We start from the raw sequence: 21,844 nt of genomic DNA, 5'->3' as shown, positions 1-21,844 counted from the left end.
AGGGTTGCAGAATTTTGACTTGACAGAATGGGTTTTTAGCTTAAGGGTGTGTAGATGAAATGCAAGGTGTGTAAGTATGTGTTCATGGAGTGCTTCAAGTGTAAAAATCTGTATGATTTGTGCAATTAAAGTGCTAATTTTGCCTACGAGAAAGAAAAGTACTACAGAAGAATTATAAAGGATTGGCACATTGGCTGCCTTTGCTGATGAAACAGTTGGCTAATTTGTAAAGCATTGGTCTATTAAGTTGCAGAGTGTGGTTGAACTTGGTTAGGAGACTTGGTACCTGTTTCTGTGTCCTGCTGAAGACAAGGACGGCTTGATACCACTGACAAAGCCCAGTTTATTGAGATAAGCATCCAGGAAAGAAGAAGTGTTGAGTCGAAAGTGGTTCTCCTCCAATTTCTCTCCACTTGCTCGAAATGCAGAGCCTCCATTATAGCACAGAGCAGAGTGTTAAAGTCGGGGATGGAAGAGGATGAAAATGGGAAGTTTACTTATGGAGAGAACTGAGAAATGTCCTGTGTGCAGACACCATTGTTTGATGATTGAATACATTTAACACCTTGGCTGCTGTGGGTATTTTTCCCCTGTGCTGGAAAATCACTGATGCCATATATTCATGGCGAGCTCAGCTCGTCATCAGCACACGACCACCGTGGCTGATGATGAGCCGAGCTCGTCATCAGCATCGAAGGGGTTAAATGATGCCTCTAGACTGCAAGTGTTCATCTGTGCCTCAGTGGCCTAATGGATAAGGCACTGGCCTCCTAAGCCAGGTATTGTGGGTCCGAGTCCCATCTGAGGTGAAAACCAATATCCACTCTTACTTTTCCAGAAAAATTGATATATCTATTACATGCTTCCGCTCAGAAGCTTATGAGGTATTAGGAACTTTGAGATGGTACCATTTTACTTCTGTACTCTTCAGAGTCATGTTGGTGTTCTGAAACTACAAAGTAGATTTTTAAACACCTATCTTTGTCAGATGCAACTTTGACCCGGCAGAAGATATTCCTTTGGAAAAAATTATTTGAATTGGATTGGTGTAACTGTTGTTTCTAGAGGTGGTGACAGGCTTTCAGCTACTTGAATAGGGCAAGTCAGGATTCATGAAACGTATACAACCTTTGAGCGTGTGTAAATTGGCATATCCAGAAAGGAGCAGTTTTTACTACTGTCAAAACAGTTTCTCTCCACTTCTGGAAATATCCAGAGCTATGTAAAGCATACAACTGAGCTTTAATCTCACGAAGAAAGAGGTTTAAATGCAAAAAAGAAAACAAAAGCTTATCGTACTGGTGACATTCTCATTATATACATTCCAAAAGAGTGCTTTAATTGAAAGGAGCTGAAAAAACACAATGGGATATAAACCTAAATAACTATCAATATCATATTTCCCATCCTTGCATACCACCTACATTATAAAAATAAGCACAGCAGGACATATGACCCCGTGGCCTAATGGATAAGGTGTCTGACTTCGGATCAGAAGATTGAGGGTTCGAGTCCCTTCGTGGTTGGTTTTTGCCAATGGTCACACAACTCAGCTTTCCATTCAGAATGGAAGCAGGCTCTTCCAATACTCTTATAGCCATCATGTTCTCATTCCTAATTATTCATGAAGTGGAGTACATACTGCACAGTTATTTAGATTGCATCTTCAGCCTAAAATCTTGTCCATGTTAGTGGCATTAAGAAGTGCTTCTATGTACACGCACTGAATATGTAATAGGGTTGCAGAATTTTGACTTGACAGAATGGATTTTTAGCTTAAGGGTGTGTAGATGAAATGCAAGGTGTGTAAGTATGTGTTCATGGAGTGCTTCAAGTGTAAAAATCTGTATGATTTGTGCAGTTAAAGTGCTAATTTTGCCTACGAGAAAGAAAAGTACTACAGAAGAATTATAAAGGTTTTGCACATTGGCTGCCTTTGCTGATGACACAGTTGGCTAATTTGTAAAGCATTGGTCTATTAAGTTGCAGAGTGTGGTTGAACTTGGTTAGCAGACTTGGTGCCTGTTTCTGTGTCCTGCTGAAGACAAGGACGGCTTGATACCACTGTCAAAGCCCAGTTTATTGAGAAAAGCATCCAGGAAAGAAGAAGTGTTGAGTCGAAAGTGGTTCTCCTCCAATTTCTCTCCACTTGCGCGAAATGCAGAGCCTCCATTATAGCAAAAAACAGAGTGTTAAAGTCGGGAATGGAAGAGGATGAAAATGGGAAGTTTACTTATGGAGAGAACTGAGAAATGTCCTGTGTGCAGACACCAGTGTTTGACGATTGAATACATTTAAATAATGCCTCTAGACTGCAAGTGTTCATCTGTGCCTCAGTGGCCTAATGGATAAGGCACTGGCCTCCTAAGCCAGGGATTGTGGGATCGAGTTCCATCTGAGGTGAAAACCAATATCCACTATTACTTTTCTAGAAAAATGTATATATTTATTACATGCTTCCGCTCAGAAGCTTATGAGGTATTAGGAACTTTGAAATGGTACCATTTTACTTCTGTACTCTCCGGACTCATGTTGGTGTTCTGAAACTACAAAGTAGATTTTTAAACACCTATCTTTGTCAGATGCAACTTTGACCCGGCAGAAGATATTCCTTTGGAAAAAATGATTTGAATTGGATTGGTGTAACTGTTGTTTCTAGAGGTGGTGACAGGCTTTCAGCTACTTGAATAGGGCAAGGCATGATTCATGAAACGTATACAACCTTTGAGCGTATGTAAATTGGCATATCCAGAAAGGAGCAGTTTGTACTACTGTCAAAACAGTTTCTCTCCACATCTGGAAATATCCAGAGCTATGTAAAGCATACAACTGAGCTTTAATCTCATGAAGAAAGAGGTTTAAATGCAAAAAAGAAAACAAAAGCTTATCGTACTGGTGACATTTTCATTATATAGATTCCAAAAGAGTGCTTTAATTGAAAGGAGCTGAAAACACACAATGGGATGTAAACGTAAATAACTATCAATATCATATTTCCCATCCTTGCATACCACCTACATTATAAAAATAAGCAAAGCAGGACATATGACCGCGTGGCCTAATGGATAAGGCGTCTGACTTCGGATCAGAAGATTGAGGGTTCGAGTCCCTTCCTGGTCGGTTTTTGCCAATGGTCACACAACTCAGATTTCCATTCAGAATGGAAGCAGGCTCTTCCAATACTCTTATAGCCATCATGTTCTCATTCCTAATTATTCATAAAGTGGAGTACACACTGCCCAGTCATTTAGATTGCATCTTCAGCCTAAAATCTTGTTCATGTTAGTGGCATTAAGAAGTGCTTCTTTGTACACGCACTGAATATGTAATGGGGTTGCAGAATTTTGACTTGACAGAATGGGTTTTTAGCTTAAGGGTGTGTAGATGAAATGCTAGGTGTGTAAGTATGTGTTCATGGAGTGCTTCAAGTGTAAAATCTGTATGATTTGTGCAGTTAAAGTGCTAATTTTGCCTACGAGAAAGAGAAGTACTACAGAAGAATTATAAAGGATTGGCACATTGGCTGCCTTTGCTGATGACACAGTTGGCTAATTTGTAAAGCATTGGTCTATTAAGTTGCAGAGTGTGGTTGAACTTGGTTAGGAGACTTGGTGCCTGTTTCTGTGTCCTGCTGAAGACAAGGACGGCTTGATACCACTGTCAAAGCCTAGTTTATTGAGAAAAGCATCCAGGAAAGAAGAAGTGTTGAGTCGAAAGTGGTTCTCCTCCAATTTCTCTCCACTTGCTCGAAATGCAGAGCCTCCATTATAGCACAGAACAGAGTGTTAAAGTCGGGGATGGAAGAGGATGAACATGGGAAGTTTACTTATGGAGAGAACTGAGAAATGTCCTGTGTGCAGACACCAGTGTTTGACGATTGAATACATTTAAATAATGCCTCTAGACTGCAAGTGTTTATCTGTGCCTCAGTGGCCTAATGGATAAGGCACTGGCCTCCTAAGCCAGGGATTGTGGGTTCGAGTACCATCTGAGGTGAAAACCAATATCCACTCTTACTTTTCCAGAAAAATGGATATATTTATTACATGCTTCCGCTCAGAAGCTTATGTGGTATTAGGAACTTTGAAATGGTACCATTTTACTTCTGTACTCTTCAGAGTCATGTTGGTGTTCTGAAACTACAAAGTAGATTTTTAAACACCTATGTTTGTCAGATGCAACTTTGACCCGGCAGAAGATATTCCTTTGGAAAAAATGATTTGAATTGGATTGGTGTAACTGTTGTTTCTAGAGGTGGTGACAGGCTTTCAGCTACTTGAATAGGGCAAGTCAGGATTCATGAAACGTATACAACCTTTGAGCGTGTGTAAATTGGCATATCCAGAAAGGAGCAGTTTTTACTACTGTCAAAACAGTTTCTCTCCACTTCTAGAAATATCCAGAGCTATGTAAAGCATACAACTGAGCTTTATTCTCATGAAGAAAGAGGTTTAAATGCAAAAAAGAAAACAAAAGCTTATCGTACTGGTGACATTCTCATTATATAGATTCCAAAAGAGTGCTTTAATTGAAAGGAGCTGAAAAAACACAATGGGATGTAAACCTAAATAACTATCAATATCATATTTCCCATCCTTGCATACCACCTACATTATAAAAATAAGCACAGCAAGACATTTGACCGCGTGGCCTAATGGATAAGGCGTCTGACTTCAGATCAGTAGATTGAAGGTTCGAGTCCCTTTGTGGTCAGTTTTTGCCAATGGTCACACAACTCAGCTTTCCATTCAGAATGGAAGCAGGCTCTACCAATACTCTTATAGCCATCATGTTCTCATTCCTAATTATTCATGAAGTGGAGTACATACTGCACAGTCATTTAGATTGCATCTTCAGCCTAAAATCTTGTCCATGTTAGTGGCATTAAGAAGTGCTTCTATGTACATGCACTGAATATGTAATAGGGTTGCAGAATTTTGACTTGACAGAATGGGTTTTTAGCTTAAGGGTGTGTAGATGAAATGCAAGGTGTGTAAGTATGTGTCCATGGAGTGCTTCAAGTATAAAATCTGTATGATTTGTGCAGTTAAAGTGCAAATTTTGCCTGCGAGAAAGAAAAGTACTACAGAAGAATTATATAGGATTGGCACATTGGCTGCCTTTGCTGATGACACAGTTGGCTAATTTGCAAAGCATTGGTATATTAAGTTGCAGAGTGTGGTTGAACTTGGTTAGGAGACTTGGTGCCTGTTTCTGTGTCCTGCTGAAGACAAGGACGGCTTGATACCACTGTCAAAGCCCAGTTTATTGAGAAAAGCATCCAGGAAAGAAGTGTTGAGTCAATAGTGGTTCTCCTCCAATTTCTCTCCACTTGCTTGAAATGCAGAGCCTCCATTATAGCACAGAACAGAGTGTTAAAGTCGGGCATGGAAGAGGATGAAAATGGGAAGTTTACTTATGGAGAGAACTGAGAAATGTCCTGTGTGCAGACACCAGTGTTTGACGATTGAATACATTTAAATAATGCCTCTAGACTGCAAGTGTTTATCTGTGCCTCAGTGGCCTAATGGATAAGGCACTGGCCTCCTAAGCCAGGGATTGTGGGTTCGAGTCCCATCTGAGGTGAAAACCAATATCCACTCTTACTTTTCCAGAAAAATTGATATATTTATTACATGCTTCCGCTCAGAAGCTTATGAGGTATTAGGAACTTTGAAATGGTACCATTTTACTTCTGTACTCTTCAGCGTCATGTTGGTGTTCTGAAACTACAAAGTAGATTTTTAAACACCTATCTTTGTCGGATACAACTTTGACCCGTCAGAAGATATTCCTTTGGAAAAAATGATTTGAATTGGATTGGTGTAACTGTTGTTTCTAGAGGTGGTGACAGGCTTACAGCTACTTGAATAGGGCAAGTCAGGATTCATGAAACGTATACAACCTTTGAGCATGTGTAAATTGGCATATCCAGAAAGGAGCAGTTTGTACTACTGTCAAAACAGTTTCTCTCCACTTCTGGAAATATCCAGAGCTATGTAAAGCATACAACTGAGCTTTAATCTCATGAAGAAAGAGTTTCAAATGCAAAAAAGAAAACAAAAGCTTATCGTACTGGTGACATTCTCATTATATAGATTCCAAAAGAGTGCTTTAATTGAAAGGAGCTGAAAAAACACAATGGGATGTAAACCTAAATAACTATCAATATCATATTTCCCATCCTTGCATACCACCTACATTATAAAAATAAGCACAGCAGGACATATGACCGCGTGGCCTAATGGATAAGGTGTCTGACTTCGGATCAGAAGTTTGAGGGTTCGAGTCCCTTCGTGGTCGGTTTTTGCCAATGGTCACACAACTCAGCTTTCCGTTCAGAATGGAAGCAGGCTCTTCCAATAATCTTATAGCCATCATGTTCTCATTCCTAATTATTCATGAAGTGGAGTACATACTGCACAGTCATTTAGATTGCATCTTCAGCCTAAAATCTTGTCCATGTTAGTGGCATTAAGAAGTGCTTCTATGTACACGCACTGAATATGTATAGGGTTGCAGAATTTTGACTTGACAGAATGGGTTTTTAGCTTAAGGGTGTGTAGATGAAATGCAAGGTGTGTAAGTATGTGTTCATGGAGTGCTTCAAGTGTAAAAATCTGTATGATTTGTGCAGTTAAAGTGCTAATTTTGCCTACGAGAAAGAAAAGTACTACAGAAGAATTATAAAGGTTTTGCACATTGGCTGCCTTTGCTGATGACACAGTTGGCTAATTTGTAAAGCATTGGTCTATTAAGTTGCAGAGTGTGGTTGAACTTGGTTAGCAGACTTGGTGCCTGTTTCTGTGTCCTGCTGAAGACAAGGACGGCTTGATACCACTGTCAAAGCCCAGTTTATTGAGAAAAGCATCATGGAAAGAAGAAGTGTTGAGTCGAAAGTGGTTCTCCTCCAATTTCTCTCCACTTGCGCGAAATGCAGAGCCTCCATTATAGCACAGAACAGAGTGTTAGAGTCGGGGATGGAAGAGGATGAAAATGGGAAGTTTACTTATGAGGAGAACTGAGAAATGTCCTGTGTGCAGACACCAGGTTTGACGATTGAATACATTTAAATAATGCCTCTAGACTGCAAGTGTTCATCTGTGCCTCAGTGGCCTAATGGATAAGGCACTGGCCTCCTAAGCCCGGGATTGTGGGTTCGAGTCCCATCTGATGTGAAAACCAATATCCAGTATTACTTTTCTTGAAAAATTTATATATTTATTACATGCTTCCGCTCAGAAGCTTATGAGGTATTAGGAACTTTGAAATGGTACCATTTTACTTCTGTACTCTCCGGACTCATGTTGGTGTTCTGAAACTACAAAGTAGATTTTTAAACACCTATCTTTGTCAGCTGCAACTTTGACCCGGCAGAAGATATTCCTTTGGAAAAAATGATTTGAATTGGATTAGTGCAACTGTTGTTTCTAGAGGTGGTGACAGGCTTTCAGCTACTTGAATAGGGCAAGGCAGGATTCATGAAACGTATACAACCTTTGAGCGTGTGTAAATTGGCATATCCAGAAAGGAGCAGTTTGTACTACTGTCAAAACAGTTTCTCTCCACTTCTGGAAATATCCAGAGCTATGTAAAGCATACAACTGAGCTTTAATCTCATGAAGAAAGAGGTTTAATTGCAAAAAAGAAAACAAAAGCTTATCGTACTGGTGACATTCTCATTATATAGATTCCAAAAGAGTGCTTTAATTGAAAGGAGCTGAAAAAACACAATGGGATGTAAACCTAAATAACTATCAATATCATATTTCCCATCCTTGCATACCACCTACATTATAAAAATAAGCACAGCAGGACATATGACTGCGTGGCCTAATGGATAAGGTGTCTGACTTCGGATCAGAACATTGAGGGTTCGAGTCCCTTCGTGGTTGGTTTTTGCCAATGGACACACAACTCAGATTTCCATTCAGAATGGAAGCAGGCTCTTCCAATACTCTTATAGCCATCATGTTCTCATTCCTAATTATTCATGAAGTGGAGTACATACTGCAGAGTCATTTAGATTGCATCTTCAGCCTAAAATCTTGTTCATGTTAGTGGCATTAAGAAGTGCTTCTATGTACACGCATGGAATATGTAATAGGGTTGCAGAATTTTGACTTGACAGAATGGGTTTTTAGCTTAAGGGTGTGTAGATGAAATGCAAGGTGTGTAAGTATGTGTTCATGGAGTGCTTCAAGTGTAAAATCTGTATGATTTGTGCAGTTAAAGTGCTAATTTTGCCTACGAGAAAGAGAAGTACTACAGAAGAATTATAAAGGATTGGCACATTGGCTGCCTTTGCTGATGACACAGTAGGCTAATTTGTGAAGCATTGGTCTATTAAGTTGCAGAGTGTGGTTGAACTTGGTTAGGAGACTTGGCGCCTGTTTCTGTGTCCTGCTGAAGACAAGGACGGCTTGATACCACTGTCAAAGCCCAGTTTATTGAGAAAAGCATCCAGGAAAGAAGAAGTGTTGAGTCGAGAGTGGTTCTCCTCCAATTTCTCTCCACTTGCTCGATATGCAGAGAGTCCATTATAGCACAGAACAGAGTGTTAAAGTCGGGGATGGAAGAGGATGAAAATGGGAAGTTTACTTATGGAGAGAACTGAGAAATGTCCTGTGTGCAGACACCAGTGTTTGACGATTGAATACATTTAAATAATGCCTCTAGACTGCAAATGTTTATCTGTGCCTCAGTGGCCTAATGGATAAGGCACTGGCCTCCTAAGCCCGGGATTGTGGGTTCGAGTTCCATCTGAGGTGAAAACCAATATCCAGTATTACTTTTCTTGAAAAATTTATATATTTATTACATGCTTCCGCTCAGAAGCTTATGAGGTATTAGGAACTTTGAAATGGTACCATTTTACTTCTGTACTCTCCGGACTCATGTTGGTGTTCTGAAACTACAAAGTAGATTTTTAAACACCTATCTTTGTCAGCTGCAACTTTGACCCGGCAGAAGATATTCCTTTGGAAAAAATGATTTGAATTGGATTAGTGCAACTGTTGTTTCTAGAGGTGGTGACAGGCTTTCAGCTACTTGAATAGGGCAAGGCAGGATTCATGAAACGTATACAACCTTTGAGCGTGTGTAAATTGGCATATCCATAAAGGAGCAGTTTGTACTACTGTCAAAACAGTTTCTCTTCACTTCTGGAAATATCCAGAGCTATGTAAAGCATACAACTGAGCTTTAATCTCATGAAGAAAGAGGTTTAAATGCAAAAAAGAAAACAAAAGCTTATCGTACTGGTGACATTTTCATTATATAGATTCCAAAAGAGTGCTTTAATTGAAAGGAGCTGAAAACACACAATGGGATGTAAACCTAAATAACTATCAATATCATATTTCCCATCCTTGCATACCACCTACATTATAAAAATAAGCAAAGCAGGACATATGACCGCGTGGCCTAATGGATAAGGCGTCTGACTTCAGATCAGAAGATTGAGGGTTCGAGTCCCTTCGTGGTCGGTTTTTACCAATGGTCACACAACTCAGATTTCCATTCAGAATGGAAGCAGGCTCTTCCAATACTCTTATAGCCATCATGTTCTCATTCCTAATTATTCATAAAGTGGAGTACACACTGCCCAGTCATTTAGATTGCATCTTCAGCCTAAAATCTTGTTCATGTTAGTGGCATTAAGAAGTGCTTCTATGTACACGCACTGAATATGTAATGGGGTTGCAGAATTTTGACTTGACAGAATGGGTTTTTAGCTTAAGGGTGTGTAGATGAAATGCAAGGTGTGTAAGTATGTGTTCATGGAGTGCTTCAAGTGTAAAATCTGTATGATTTGTGCAGTTAAAGTGCTAATTTTGCCTACGAGAAAGAGAAGTACTACAGAAGAATTATAAAGGATTGGCACATTGGCTGCCTTTGCTGATGACACAGTTGGCTAATTTGTAAAGCATTGGTCTATTAAGTTGCAGAGTGTGGTTGAACTTGGTTAGGAGACTTGGTGCCTGTTTCTGTGTCCTGCTGAAGACAAGGACTGCTTGATACCACTGTCAAAGCCCAGTTTATTGAGAAAAGCATCCAGGAAAGAAGAAGTGTTGAGTCGAAAGTGGTTCTCCTCCAATTTCTCTCCACTTGCTCGAAATGCAGAGCCTCCATTATAGCACAGAACAGAGTGTTAAAGTCGGGGATGGAAGAGGATGAAAATGGGAAGTTTACTTATGGAGAGAACTGAGAAATGTCCTGTGTGCAGACACCAGTGTTTGACAATTGAATACATTTAAATAATGCCTCTAGACTGCAAGTGTTTATCTGTGCCTCAGTGGCCTAATGGATAAGGCACTGGCCTCCTAAGCCAGGGATTGTGCGTTTGAGTCCAATCTGAGGTGAAAACCAATATCCACTCTTACTTTTCCAGAAAATTTTATACATTTATTACATGCTTCCGCTCAGAAGCTTATGAGGTATTAGGAACTTTGAAATGGTACCATTTTACTTCTGTACTCTTCAGGGTCATGTTGGTGTTCTGAAACTACAAAGTAGATTTTTAAACACCTATCTTTGTCAGATGCAACTTTGACCCGGCAGAAGATATACCTTTGGAAAAAATGATTTGAATTGGATTGGTGTAACTGTTGTTTCTAGAGGTGGTGACAGGCTTTCAGCTACTTGAATAGGGCAAGTCAGGATTCATGAAACGTATACAACCTTTGAGCGTGTGTAAATTGGCATATCCAGAAAGGAGCAGTTTGTACTACTGTCAAAACAGTTTCTCTCCACTTCTGAAAATATCCAGAGCTATGTAAATCATACAACTGAGCTTTAATGTCATGAAGAAACAGGTTTAAATGCAAAAAAGAAAACAAAAGCTTATCAAACTGGTGACATTCTCATTATATAGATTCCAAAAGAGTGCTTTAATTGAAAGGAGCTGAAAACACACAATGGGATGTAAACCTAAATAACTATCAATATCATATTTCCCATCCTTGCATACCACCTACATTATAAAAATAAGCACAGCAGGACATATGACCGGGTGGCCTAATGGATAAGGCGTCTGACTTCGGATCAGAAGCTTGAGGGTTCGAGTCCCTTCGTGGTTGGTTTTTGCCAATGGTCACACAACTCAGATTTCCATTCAGAATGGAAGCAGGCTCTTCCAATACTCTTATAGCCATCATGTTCTCATTCCTAATTATTCATGAAGTGGAGTACATACTGCACAGTCATTTAGATTGCATCTTCAGCCTAAAATCTTGTTCATGTTAGTGGCATTAAGAAGTGCTTCTATGTACACGCACTGAATATGTAATAGGGTTGCAGAATTTTGACTTGACGGAATGGGTTTTTAGCTTAAGGGTGTGTAGATGAAATGCAAGGTGTGTAAGTATGTGTTCATGGAGTGCTTCAAGTGTAAAATCTGTATGATTTGTGCAGTTAAAGTACAAATTTTGCCTACGAGAAAGAGAAGTACTACAGAAGAATTATAAAGGATTGGCACATTGGCTGCCTTTGCTGATGACACAGTTGGCTAATTTGTGAAGCATTAGTCTATTAAGTTGCAGAGTGTGGTTGAACTTGGTTAGGAGACTTGGTGCCTGTTTCTGTGTCCTGCTGAAGACAAGGACGGCTTGATACCACTGTCAAAGCCCAGTTTATTGAGAAAAGGATCCAGGAAAGAAGAAGTGGTGAGTCGAAAGTGGTTCTCCTCCAATTTCTCTCCACTTGCTCGAAATGCAGAGCCTCCATTATAGCACAGAACAGAGTGTTAAAGTCGGGGATGGAAGAGGATGAAAATGGGAAGTTTACTTATGAAGAGAACTGGGAAATGTCCTGTGTGCAGACACCAGTGTTTGACGACTGAATACATTTAAATAATGCCTCTAGACTGCAAGTGTTCATCTGTGCCTCAGTGGCCTAATGGATAAGGCACTGGCCTCCTAAGCCAGAGATTGTGGGTTCGAGTCCCATCTGAGGTGAAAACTAATATCCACTATTACTTTCCTAGAAAAATTTATATATTTATTACATGCTTCCGCTCAGAAGCTTATGAGGTATTAGGAACTTTGAAATGGTACCATTTTACTTCTGTACTCTCCGGACTCATGTTGGTGTTCTGAAACTACAAAGTAGATTTTTAAACACCTATCTTTGTCAGATGCAACTTTGACCCAGCAGAAGATATTCCTTTGGAAAAAATGATTTGAATTGGATTGGTGTAACTGTTGTTTCTAGAGGTGGTGACAGGCTTTCAGCTACTTGAATAGGGCAAGTCAGGATTCATGAAACACATACAACCTTTGAGCGTGTGTAAATTGGCATATCCAGAAAGGAGCAGTTTGTACTACTGTCAAAACAGTTTTTCTCCACTTCTGGAAATATCCAGAGCTATGTAAAGCATACAACTGAGCTTTAATCTCATAAAGAAAGAGGTTTAAATGCAAAAAAGAAAACAAAAGCTTATCGTACTGGTGACATTTTCATTATATAGATTCCAAAAGAGTGCTTTAATTGAAAGGAGCTGAAAACACACAATGGGATGTAAACCTAAATAACTATCAATATCATATTTCCCATCCTTGCATACCACCTACATTATAAAAATAAGCACAGCAGGACATATGACCGCGTGGCCTAATGGATAAGGCGTCTGATTTCGGATCAGAAGATTGAGGGTTCGAGTCCCTTCGTGGTCGGATTTTGCCAATGGTCACACATCTCAGATTTCCATTCAGAATGGAAGCAGGCTCTTCCAATACTCTTATAGCCATCATGTTCTCATTCCTAATTATTCATGAAGTGGAGTACATACTGCACAGTCATTTAGATTGCATCTTCAGCCTAAAATCTTGTTCATGTTAGTGGCATTAAGAAGTGCTTCTATGTACACGCATGGAATATGTAATAGGGTTGCAGAATTTTGACTTGACAGAATGGGTTTTTAGCTTAAGGGTGTGTAGATGAAATGCAAGGTGTGTAAGTATGTGTTCATGGAGTGCTTCAAGTGTAAAATCTGTATGATTTGGGCAGTTAAAGTGCTAATTTTGCCTACGAGAAAGAGAAGTACTACAGAAGAATTATAAAGGATTGGCACATTGGCTGCCTTTGCTGATGACACAGTAGGCTAATTTGTGAAGCATTGGTCTATTAAGTTGCAGAGTGTGGTTGAACTTGGTTAGGAGACTTGGTGCCTGTTTCTGTGTCCTGCTGAAGACAAGGACGGCTTGATACCACTGTCAAAGCCCAGTTTATTGAGAAAAGCATCCAGGAAAGAAGAAGTGTTGAGTCGAGAGTGGTTCTCCTCCAATTTCTCTCCACTTGCTCGAAATGCAGAGAGTCAATTATAGCACAGAACAGAGTGTTAAAGTCGGGGATGGAAGAGGATGAAAATGGGAAGTTTACTTATGGAGAGAACTGAGAAATGTCCTGTGTGCAGACACCAGTGTTTGACGATTGAATACATTTAAAAAATGCCTCTAGACTGCAAGTGTTCATCTGTGCCTCAGTGGCCTAATGGATAAGGCACTGGCCTCCTAAGCCAGAGATTGTGGGTTCGAGTCCCATCTGAGGTGAAAACTAATATCCACAATTTTTTTCTAGAAAAATTTATATATTTATTACATGCTTCCGCTCAGAAGCTTATGAGGTATTAGGAACTTTGAAATGGTACCATTTTACTTCTGTACTCTCCGGACTCATGTTGGTGTTCTGAAACTACAAAGTAGATTTTTAAACACCTATCTTTGTCAGATGCAACTTTGACCCAGCAGAAGATATTCCTTTGGAAAAAATGATTTGAATTGGATTGGTGTAACTGTTGTTTCTAGAGGTGGTGACAGGCTTTCAGCTACTTGAATAGGGCAAGTCAGGATTCATGAAACGTATACAACCTTTGAGCATGTGTAAATTGGCATATCCAGAAAGGAGCAGTTTTTACTACTGTCAAAACAGTTTCTCTCCACTTCTGGAAATATCCAGAGCTATGTAAAGCATACAACTGAGCTTTAATCTCATGAAGAAAGAGGTTTAAATGCAAAAAAGAAAACAAAAGCTTATCGTACTGGTGACATTCTCATTATATACATTCCAAAAGAGTGCTTTAATTGAAAGGAGCTGAAAAAACACAATGGGATGTAAACCTAAATAACTATCAATATCATATTTCCCATCCTTGCATACCACCTACATTATAAAAATAAGCTCAGCAGGACATATGACCCCGTGGCCTAATGGATAAGGTGTCTGACTTCGGATCAGAAGATTGAGGGTTCGAGTCCCTTCGTGGTCGGTTTTTGCCAATGGACACACAACTCAGCTTTCCGTTCAGAATGGAAGCAGGCTCTTCCAATACTCTTATAGCCATCATGTTCTCATTCCTAATTATTCATGAAGTGGAGTACATACTGCACAGTCATTTAGATTGCATCTTCAGCCTAAAATCTTGTCAATGTTAGTGGCATTAAGAAGTTCTTCTATGTACACGCACTGAATATGTAATAGGGTTGCAGAATTTTGACTTGACAGAATGGGTTTTTAGCTTAAGGGTGTGTAGATGAAATGCAAGGTGTGTAAGTATGTGTTCATGGAGTGCTTCAAGTGTAAAAATCTGTATTATTTGTGCAGTTAAAGTGCTAATTTTGCCTACGAGAAAGAAAAGTACTACAGAAGAATTATAAAGGATTGGCACATTGGCTGCCTTTGCTGATGACACAGTTGGCTAATTTGTGAAGCATTAGTCTATTAAGTTGCAGAGTGTGGTTGAACTTGGTTAGGAGACTTGGTGCCTGTTTCTGTGTCCTGCTGAAGACAAGGACGGCTTGATACCACTGTCAAAGCCCAGTTTATTGAGAAAAGGATCCAGGAAAGAAGAAGTGTTGAGTCGAAAGTGGTTCTCCTCCAATTTCTCTCCACTTGCTCGAAATGCAGAGCCTCCATTATAGCACAGAACAGAGTGTTAAAGTCGGGGATGGAAGAGGATGAAAATGGGAAGTTTACTTATGGAGAGAACTGGGAAATGTCCTGTGTGCAGACACCAGTGTTTGACGACTGAATACATTTAAATAATGCCTCTAGACTGCAAGTGTTTATCTGTGCCTCAGTGGCCTAATGGATAAGGCACTGGCCTCCTAAGCCAGAGATTGTGGGTTCGAGTCCCATCTGAAGTGAAAACTAATATCCACTATTTCTTTTCTAGAAAAATTTATATATTTATTAAATGCTTCCGCTCAGAAGCTTATGAGGTATTAGGAACTTTGAAATGGTACCATTTTACTTCTGTACTCTCCGGACTCATGTTGGTGTTCTGAAACTACAAAGTAGATTTTTAAACACCTATCTTTGTCAGATGCAACTTTGACCCAGCAGAAGATATTCCTTTGGAAAAAATGATTTGAATTGGATTGGTGTAACTGTTGTTTCTAGAGGTGGTGACAGGCTTTCAGCTACTTGAATAGGGCAAGTCAGGATTCATGAAACGTATACAACCTTTGAGCGTGTGTAAATTGGCATATCCAGAAAGGAGCAGTTTTTACTACTGTCAAAACAGTTTCTCTCCACTTCTGGAAATATCCAGAGCTATGTAAAGCATACAACTGAGCTTTAATCTCATGAAGAAAGAGGTTTAAATGCAAAAAAGAAAACAAAAGCTTATCGTACTGGTGACATTCTCATTATATACATTCCAAAAGAGTGCTTTAATTGAAAGGAGCTGAAAAAACACAATGGGATGTAAACCTAAATAACTATCAATATCATATTTCCCATCCTTGCATACCACCTACATTATAAAAATAAGCACAGCAGGACATATGACCCCGTGGCCTAATGGATAAGGTGTCTGACTTCGGATCAGAAGATTGAGGGTTCGAGTCCCTTCGTGGTCGGTTTTTGCCAATGGTCACACAACTCAGCTTTCCATTCAGAATGGAAGCAGGCTCTTCCAATACTCTTATAGCCATCATGTTCTCATTCCTAATTATTCATGAAGTGGAGTACATACTGCACAGTTATTTAGATTGCATCTTCAGCCTAAAATCTTGTCCATGTTAGTGGCATTAAGAAGTGCTTCTATGTATACGCACTGAATATGTAATAGGGTTGCAGATTTTTGACTTGACAGAATGGGTTTTTAGCTTAAGGGTGTGTAGATGAAATGCAAGGTGTGTAAGTATGTGTTCATGGAGTGCTTCAAGTGTAAAATCTGTATGATTTGTGCAGTTAAAGTGCTAATTTTGCCTACGAGAAAGAGAAGTACTACAGAAGAATTATAAAGGATTGGCACATTGGCTGCCTTTGCTGATGACACAGTTGGCTAATTTGTGAAGCATTGGTCTATTAAGTTGCAGAGTGTGGTTGAACTTGGTTAGGAGACTTGGTGCCTGTTTCTGTGTCCTGCTGAAGACAAGGACGGCTTGATACCACTGTCAAAGCCTAGTTTATTGAGAAAAGCATCCAGGAAAGAAGAAGTGTTGAGTCGAAAGTGGTTCTCCTCCAATTTCTCTCCACTTGCTCGAAATGCAGAGCCTCCATTATAGCACAGAACAGAGTGTTAAAGTCGGGGATGGAAGAGGATGAAAATGGGAAGTTTACTTATGGAGAGAACTGAGAAATGTCCTGTGTGCAGACACCAGTGTTTGACGATTGAATACATTTAAATAATGCCTCTAGACTGCAAGTGTTTATCTGTGCCTCAGATGCCTAATGGATAAGGCACTGGCCTCCTAAGCCAGGGATTGTGGTTTCGAGTCCCATCTGAGGTGAAAACCAATATCCACTTTTACTTTTCCAGAAAAATTGATATATTTATTACATGCTTCCGCTCAGAAGCTTATGTGGTATTAGGAACTTTGAAATGGTACCATTTTACTTCTGTACTCTTCAGAGTCATGTTGGTGTTCTGAAACTACAAAGTAGATTTTTAAACACCTATCTTTGTCAGATGCAACTTTGACCCGGCAGAAGATATTCCTTTGGAAAAAATGATTTGAATTGGATTGGTGTAACTGTTGTTTCTAGAGGTGGTGACAGGCTTTCAGCTACTTGAATAGGGCAAGTCAGGATTCATGAAACGTATACAACCTTTGAGCGTGTGTAAATTGGCATATCCAGAAAGGAGCAGTGTTTACTACTGTCAAAACAGTTTCTCTCCACCTCTAGAAATATCCAGAGCTATGTAAAGCATACAACTGAGCTTTATTCTCATGAAGAAAGAGGTTTAAATGCAAAAAAGAAAACAAAAGCTTATAGTACTGGTGACATTTTCATTATATAGATTCCAAAAGAGTGCTTTAATTGAAAGGAGCTGAAAACACACAATGGGATGTAAACCTAAATAACTATCAATATCATATTTCCCATCCTTGCATACTACCTACATTATAAAAATAAACACAGCAGGGCATATGACCGCGTGGCCTAATGGATAAGGTGTCTGACTTTGGATCAGAAGATTGATGGTTCGAGTCCCTTCGTGGTCGGTTTTTGACAATGGACACACAACTCAGCTTTCCGTTCAGAATGGAAGCAGGCTCTTACAATACTCTTATAGCCATCATGTTCTCATTCCTAATTATTCATGAAGTGGAGTACATACTGCACAGTCATTTAGATTGCATCTTCAGCCTAAAATCTTGTCCATGTTAGTGGCATTAAGAAGTGCTTCTATGTACACGCACTGAATATGTAATAGGTTTGCAGAATTTTGACTTGACAGAATGGGTTTTTAGCTTAAGGGTGTGTAGATAAAATGCAAAGTGTGTAAGTATGTGTTCATGGAGTGCTTCAAGTGTAAAAATATGTATGATTTGTGCAGTTAAAGTGCTAATTTTGCCTACAAGAAAGAAAAGTACTACAGAAGAATTATAAAGGATTGGCACATTGGCTGCCTTTGCTGATGACACAGTTGGCTAATTTGTAAAGCATTGGTCTATTAAGTTGCAGAGTGTGGTTGAACTTGGTTAGGAGACTTGGTGCCTGTTTCTGTGTCCTGCTGAAGACAAGGACGGCTTGATACCACTGTCAAAGTCTAGTTTATTGAGAAAAGCATCCAGGAAAGAAGAAGTGTTGAGTCGAAAGTGGTTCTCCTCCAATTTCTCTCCACTTGCTCGAAATGCAGAGCCTCCATTATAGCACAGAACAGAGTGTTAAAGTCGGGGATGGAAGAGGATGAAAATGGGAAGTTTACTTATGGAGAGAACTGAGAAATGTCCTGTGTGCAGACACCAGTGTTTGACGATTGAATACATTTATATAATGCCTCTAGACTGCAAGTGTTCATCTGTGCCTCAGTGGCCTAATGAATAAGGCACTGGCCTCCTAAGCCAGGGATTGTGGGTTCAAGTCCCATCTGAGGTGAAAACCAATATCCACTATTACTTTTCTAGAAAAATTTATATATTTATTACATGCTTCCGCTCAGAAGCTTATGAGGTATTAGGAACTTTGAAATGGTACCATTTTACTTCTGTACTCTTCAGGGTCATGTTGGTGTTCTGAAACCACAAAGTAGATTTTTAAACACCTATCTTTGTCAGATGCAACTTTGACCCGGCAGAAGATATACCTTTGGAAAAAATGATTTGAATTGGATTGGTGTAACTGTTGTTTCTAGAGGTAGTGACAGGCTTTCAGCTACTTGAATAGGGCAAGGCAGGATTCATGAAACGTATACAACCTTTGAGCGTGTGTAAATTGGCATATCCAGAAAGGAGCAGTTTTTACTACTGTCAAAACAGTTTCTCTCCACCTCTAGAAATATCCAGAGCTATGTAAAGCATACAGCTGAGCTTTATTCTCATGAAGAAAGAGGTTTAAATGCAAAAAAGAAAACAAAAGCTTATCGTATTGGAGACATTTTCATTATATAGATTCCAAAAGAGTGCTTTAATTGAAAGGAGCTGAAAACACACAATGGGATGTAAACCTAAATAACTATCAATATCATATTTCCCATCCTTGCATACCACCTACATTATAAAAATAAGCACAGCAGGACATATGACCGCGTGGCCTAATGGATAAGGCGTCTGACTTCGCATCAGAAGATTGAGGGTTCGAGTCCCTTCGTGGTCGGTTTTTGCCAATGGTCACACAACTCAGATTTCCATTCAGAATGGAAGCAGGCTCTTCCAATACTCTTATAGCCATCATGTTCTCATTCCTAATTATTCATGAAGTGGAGTACATACTGCACAGTCATTTAGATTGCATCTTCAGCCTAAAATCTTGTTCATGTTAGTGGCATTAAGAAGTGCTTCTATGTACACGCACGGAATATGTAATAGGGTTGCAGAATTTTGACTTGACAGAATGGGTTTTTAGCTTAAGGGTGTGTAGATGAAATGCAAGGTGTGTAAGTATGTGTTCATGGAGTGCTTCAAGTGTAAAATCTGTATGATTTGTATAGTTAAAGTGCTAATTTTGCCTACGAGAAAGAGAAGTACTACAGAAGAATTATAAAGGATTGGCACATTGGCTGCCTTTGCTGATGACACAGTTGGCTAATTTGTGATGCATTGGTCTATTAAGTTGCAGAGTGTGGTTGAACTTGGTTAGGAGACTTGGTGCCTGTTTCTGTGTCCTGCTGAAGACAAGGACGGCTTGATACCACTGTCAAAGCCCAGTTTATTGAGAAAAGCATTCAGGAAAGAAGAAGTGTTGAGTCGAGAGACGTTCTCCTCCAATTTCTCTCCACTTGCTAGAAATGCAGAGAGTCCATTATAGCACAGAACAGAGTGTTAAAGTCGGGGATGGAAGAGGATGAAAATGGGAAGTTTACTTATGGAGAGAACTGAGAAATGTCCTGTGTGCAGACACCAGTGTTTGACGATTGAATACATTTGAATAATGCCTCTAGACTGCAAGTGTTTATCTGTGCCTCAGTGGCCGAATGGATAAGGCACTGGCCTCCTAAGCCAGGGATTGTGGGTTCGAGTCCCATCTGAGGTGAAAACCAATATCCACTCTTACTTTTCCAGAAAAATTGATATATTTATTACATGCTTCCGCTCAGAAGCTTATGTGGTATTAGGAACTTTGAAATGGTACCATTTTACTCCTGTACTCTTCAGAGTTATGTTGGTGTCCTGAAACTACAAAGTAGATTTTTAAACACCTATCTTTGTCAGATGCAACTTTGACCCTGCAGAAGATATTCCTTTGGAAAAAATGATTTGAATTGGATTGGTGTAACTGTTGTTTCTAGAGGTGGTGACAGGCTTTCAGCTACATGAATAGGGCAAGTCAGGATTCATGAAACGTATACAACCTTTGAGCGTGTGTAAATTGGCATATCCAGAAAGGAGCAGTTTTTACTACTGTCAAAACCGTTTCTCTCCACCTCTAGAAATATCCAGAGCTATGTAAAGCATACAACTGAGCTTTATTCTCATGAAGAAAGAGGTTTAAATGCAAAAAAGAAAACAAAAGCTTATCGTATTGGAGACATTTTCATTATATAGATTCCAAAAAAGTGCTTTAATTGAAAGGAGCTGAAAACACACAATGGGATGTAAACCTAAATACCTATCAATATCATATTTCCCATCCTTGCATACCACCTACATTATAAAAATAAGCACAGCAGGACATATGACCGTGTGGCCTAATGGATAAGGCGTCTGACTTCGGATCAGAAGATTGAGGGTTCGAGTCCCTTCGTGGTCGGTTTTTGCCAATGGTCACACAACTCAGATTTCCATTCAGAATGGAAGCAGGCTCTTCCAATACTCTTATAGCCATCATGTTCTCATTCCTAATTATTCATGAAGTGGAGTACATACTGCACAGTCATTTAGATTGCATCTTCAGCCTAAAATCTTGTTCATGTTAGTGGCATTAAGAAGTGCTTCTATGTACACGCACTGAATATGTAATAGGGTTGCAGAATTTTGACTTGACAGAATGGGTTTTTAGCTTAAGGGTGTGTAGATGAAATGCAAGGTGTGTAAGTATGTGTTCATGGAGTGCTTCAAGTGTAAAATCTGTATGATTTGTGCAGTTAAAGTGCTAATTTTGCCTACGAGAAAGAAAAGTACTACAGAAGAATTAAAAAGGATTGGCACATTGGCTGCCTTTGCTGATGACACAGTTGGCTAATTTGTGAAGCATTGGTCTATTAAGTTGCAGAGTGTGGTTGAACTTGGTTAGGAGACTTGGTGCCTGTTTCTGTGTCCTGCTGAAGACAAGGACGGCTTGATACCACTGTCAAAGCCCAGTTTATTGAGAAAAGCATTCAGGAAAGAAGAAGTGTTGAGTCGAGAGGGGTTCTCCTCCAATTTCTCTCCACTTGCTCGAAATGCAGAGAGTCCATTATAGCACAGAACAGAGTGTTAAAGTCGGGGATGGAAGAGGATGAAAATGGGAAGTTTACTTATGGAGAGAACTGAGAAATGTCCTTTGTGCAGACACCAGTGTTTGACGATTGAATACATTTAAATAATGCCTCTAGACTGCAAGTGTTTATCTGTTCCTCAGTGGCCTAATGGATAAGGCACTGGCCTCCTAAGCCAGGGATTGTGGGTTCGAGTCCCATCTGAGGTGAAAACCAATATCCACTCTTACTTTTCCAGAAAAATTGATATATTTATTACATGCTTCCGCTCAGAAGCTTATGTGGTATTAGGAACTTTGAAATGGTACCATTTTACTTCTGTACTCTTCAGAGTCATGTTGGTGTTCTGAAACTACAAAGTAGATTTTTAAACACCTATCTTTGTCAGATGCAACTTTGACCCGGCAGAAGATATTCCATTGGAAAAAATGATTTGAATTGGATTGGTGTAACTGTTGTTTCTAGAGGTGGTGAGAGGCTTTCAGCTACTTGAATAGGGCAAGTCAGGATTCATGAAACGTATACAGCCTTTGAGCG

General features: G+C 39.6%; 15 non-coding genes across 15 annotated transcripts; all 15 read left to right on the top strand.

The window, feature by feature from the left end:
• The first annotated feature begins 3,047 nt into the window (after window positions 1–3,047).
• TRNAR-UCG (transfer RNA arginine (anticodon UCG)) lies at window positions 3,048–3,120 on the top strand. Its single transcript has one exon. It is a non-coding gene; the product is annotated as a tRNA-Arg (tRNA).
• Window positions 3,121–3,923: 803 nt separating this feature from the next.
• TRNAR-CCU (transfer RNA arginine (anticodon CCU)) lies at window positions 3,924–3,996 on the top strand. The gene has a single exon. It is a non-coding gene; the product is annotated as a tRNA-Arg (tRNA).
• Window positions 3,997–5,513: 1,517 nt separating this feature from the next.
• TRNAR-CCU (transfer RNA arginine (anticodon CCU)) lies at window positions 5,514–5,586 on the top strand. Its single transcript has one exon. It is a non-coding gene; the product is annotated as a tRNA-Arg (tRNA).
• Window positions 5,587–6,230: 644 nt separating this feature from the next.
• Window positions 6,231–6,303, top strand: TRNAR-UCG (transfer RNA arginine (anticodon UCG)). The gene has a single exon. It is a non-coding gene; the product is annotated as a tRNA-Arg (tRNA).
• A 5,581-nt stretch (window positions 6,304–11,884) lies between these two features.
• Window positions 11,885–11,957, top strand: TRNAR-CCU (transfer RNA arginine (anticodon CCU)). Its single transcript has one exon. It is a non-coding gene; the product is annotated as a tRNA-Arg (tRNA).
• Window positions 11,958–12,601: 644 nt separating this feature from the next.
• Window positions 12,602–12,674, top strand: TRNAR-UCG (transfer RNA arginine (anticodon UCG)). The gene has a single exon. It is a non-coding gene; the product is annotated as a tRNA-Arg (tRNA).
• Window positions 12,675–13,477: 803 nt separating this feature from the next.
• TRNAR-CCU (transfer RNA arginine (anticodon CCU)) lies at window positions 13,478–13,550 on the top strand. Its single transcript has one exon. It is a non-coding gene; the product is annotated as a tRNA-Arg (tRNA).
• Window positions 13,551–14,193: 643 nt separating this feature from the next.
• On the top strand, window positions 14,194–14,266 carry TRNAR-UCG (transfer RNA arginine (anticodon UCG)). Its single transcript has one exon. It is a non-coding gene; the product is annotated as a tRNA-Arg (tRNA).
• An 804-nt stretch (window positions 14,267–15,070) lies between these two features.
• On the top strand, window positions 15,071–15,143 carry TRNAR-CCU (transfer RNA arginine (anticodon CCU)). The gene has a single exon. It is a non-coding gene; the product is annotated as a tRNA-Arg (tRNA).
• A 644-nt stretch (window positions 15,144–15,787) lies between these two features.
• TRNAR-UCG (transfer RNA arginine (anticodon UCG)) lies at window positions 15,788–15,860 on the top strand. Its single transcript has one exon. It is a non-coding gene; the product is annotated as a tRNA-Arg (tRNA).
• Window positions 15,861–18,257: 2,397 nt separating this feature from the next.
• Window positions 18,258–18,330, top strand: TRNAR-CCU (transfer RNA arginine (anticodon CCU)). Its single transcript has one exon. It is a non-coding gene; the product is annotated as a tRNA-Arg (tRNA).
• A 644-nt stretch (window positions 18,331–18,974) lies between these two features.
• On the top strand, window positions 18,975–19,047 carry TRNAR-UCG (transfer RNA arginine (anticodon UCG)). The gene has a single exon. It is a non-coding gene; the product is annotated as a tRNA-Arg (tRNA).
• Window positions 19,048–19,850: 803 nt separating this feature from the next.
• TRNAR-CCU (transfer RNA arginine (anticodon CCU)) lies at window positions 19,851–19,923 on the top strand. The gene has a single exon. It is a non-coding gene; the product is annotated as a tRNA-Arg (tRNA).
• A 644-nt stretch (window positions 19,924–20,567) lies between these two features.
• On the top strand, window positions 20,568–20,640 carry TRNAR-UCG (transfer RNA arginine (anticodon UCG)). The gene has a single exon. It is a non-coding gene; the product is annotated as a tRNA-Arg (tRNA).
• Window positions 20,641–21,443: 803 nt separating this feature from the next.
• Window positions 21,444–21,518, top strand: TRNAR-CCU (transfer RNA arginine (anticodon CCU)). The gene has a single exon. It is a non-coding gene; the product is annotated as a tRNA-Arg (tRNA).
• The last annotated feature ends 326 nt before the right edge of the window (window positions 21,519–21,844 follow it).

The sequence above is a fragment of the Lissotriton vulgaris genome, chromosome 5 (genome assembly GCF_964263255.1).
Source record: "Lissotriton vulgaris chromosome 5, aLisVul1.2, whole genome shotgun sequence".
Classification (NCBI taxonomy): Eukaryota; Metazoa; Chordata; class Amphibia; order Caudata; family Salamandridae; genus Lissotriton; species Lissotriton vulgaris.
The sequence above is the reverse complement of the archived record's forward strand: the minus strand, read 5'-3'. Positions and strand labels throughout refer to the sequence as shown.